A 2,840-nucleotide genomic window follows, 5' to 3' on the forward strand; every position below is an offset into this window, starting at 1 on the left:
TTTCACAGGAAACGTGACGAATGCGATTTCATGTCACACCATAGCAAATCTCCAAATCTCACAGGAAATGTGACATATGCGTCACACCGAAGCAAACTTCACAGGAAATGTGGCGTATGCGATTTCATGTCACACCGTAGCAAACTTCACAGGAAATGTGGCGTATGCGATGTCATGTCCCACCATAACAAATCTCACAGGAAATGTGAGGTATGCGATTTCATGTCACACCCTAACAAATCTCACAGGAAATGTGAGGTATGCGATTTCATGTCACACCATAACAAGTTTTCACAGGAAATGTGAGGCATGCGATTTCATGTCACACCCTAACAAACTTCACAGGAAATGTGAGGTATGCGATGTCATGTCACACCATAACAAGTTTTCACAGGAAATGTGAGGTATGCGATTTCATGTCACACCATAACAAGTTTTCACAGGAAATGTGAGGTATGCGATTTCATGTCACACCATAACAAGTTTTCACAGGAAATGTAAGGTATGCGATTTCATGTCACACCGTAACAAACTTCACAGGAAATGTGGCGTATGTGATGTCATGTCACACCATCACAAATTTCACAGGAAATGTGAGGTATGTGACTGTGTAATGTGAACAATATGCGATTCTATTATGCATAGCTGTGACGCCGAATAATTTCCAATTTTTCACAGGTGTGAACAATATGATTTGTGAAAATTATGTTCATGCAAGGCATTTAATTTACTGCCAGATAATCGTTGTTTTAACAACTGTTTCGGTTCCCGGGCACGCAAGCGCACTAAGACACGAACATATGCGACGACCCATTTACGATCCTGCACGCCAACTGCCGCAGACAGTTCGACGATTACGAACAGTCAATTCGTCCAATTAATTTAAAAAAACAAAACATTTCCAATAATGTCAGCCACTGTTGACAGTAGCCTAGTGCATCATCGTTTTAATTAAAAGAAGTTCTTTATAGAGGTAAATAATTGGTTTAAAAAAGCATTCTGAGCTTATTGTCTTTAGTTGCAACCGAAATGACCATTTAGCTGTATAGGTATTCAAAGAATATTAAAGAGTTCCAGCGACTTTTTTTACTTTATTTTGTTTAACTGTGATGGGAGAAAAGGCATCTTCTATGTCCGAGAGTTTAAGAAAGGTTCATCTCAACCCCCGCGCAAAACACCGTACGCTCGGTATGGGATTAACCTTACAATCTCGTCTCGGCCATGGTAAATACTTAAAAGCTTCTGGTAAGAAAGACAACCTTTGTCAGCTTAAGTTGAAAATGCTTTCTTTGTTTCCTATCTTTTTTAATAAAGCCATAAGTTCAGTGGCTTTTGTAATGCATAAGGATACTGACCGTATTGTTATTGCCAGTTCGAAACTGACAATTGCGGATTAAAAGTCAGTTAAGAAAACACCATTGAAGGTCGCAATCTTTATTCAGCAACAACTCAGGAGTTGCTTTTAAAAACTGGTCCTTATTACTTACAAAAGTTAGGTCCCTCATTAAGGGTATTCGGAACTCCTCGGCCATTTTTCATCGAAAACAACCGGATGTACGGTTTACAATGTCAGAAATCGGTACAGTTTAACTACGCTGCATGTAGTTTGCGTAGTTATTTTAATTAAGCAGTTAAACTGTATAACTTTACTCTTGGGAATCTTGATTATTTATGCAATTATACACCTCACTGGCAATTATACACCTCACTGGCAATTATACACCTCACTGGCAATCGATTTAAACTTGGTAATACAAAATACGCGTTAAAACACTACTATTAATTAATACTATTATTTCAAATTTTACGAACTACTTTTCCTGATGTACCGGCATACAGCCGAGGTCGTTTTCGATGGAAAATGGCCGAGGAGTTCCAAATGTATTGCGGGGGGGGGGGGTGGATACTCTTCACCCATCTAAGCAACACGGCTCGTTAAGTCACGTGAACGGTTGCGTTTTTAAATATTTGTTTATGTATCGTATTGAATTTCAAAAGATGCACGCCTTACGAGGTTTTAAAAAAATGCAAAAAGTTATATTAATCAAACGTTTAAAACTTTTGCCGGTTAATAATCCCTATCGGTCGCATCATGACACTGCGCCACTATTCCAATTAGCGCAGTAGTGGGTGCTGGACCACGCGTCTGCATACATAAGAGAACTGTAGGCCCCATAGAAATACGTCACCCCAACGCCACTGAAACTGCCGTTGGACTCTGATGACATCTGTCAGCTAACTCTGTCCGTCGCCTTGCATCTGGCCAGGTAGCAATTCCTAAACTATTTCGACTTCTTTTCCCAACACATACTTTTTGCAACCGGGGTATGTGTTTGCGCTATTAGCAAGTCTAACGAAAGTGCAACGTCAATGCGTCGACGTTATCTATTGTAGAGCCGTGCTGTGACATCATAAAGTAAAGAAATGACACACGAATGCCGTTATTATCTCAAAAACATATTTGTTTAATTTCCAGGAAATATAACATTGTATATAACATAACATGCAATTGGTCGTCACGAACAATGTGCGAAATGAAACAAATTAAACATAAAAATCATTAAAAATTATAACGCAATATGGACAGCGTACACGAAATATCACCGCTTAACATGAAAACGAAAATGCTTATGTTGGTTTTAAAACTTGTAACGTTTATTGATTAAACAAAACACATAAATTCAACATTTCAAATATTTTGCAAATACCGTATTTGAGAACACAACTTCTCGTTCACATAAACATTGAGACGTTTATTTTTTTCTTAAACACGCTAAGAGTTTCCAGCCATTTGGTTTAAAAAATATTCTGATCATTGAATATGTCTATGTTTTGGTCTT

The sequence above is a fragment of the Mya arenaria genome, chromosome 14 (assembly GCF_026914265.1).
Source record: "Mya arenaria isolate MELC-2E11 chromosome 14, ASM2691426v1".
In the NCBI taxonomy this organism is placed as follows: Eukaryota; Metazoa; Mollusca; class Bivalvia; order Myida; family Myidae; genus Mya; species Mya arenaria.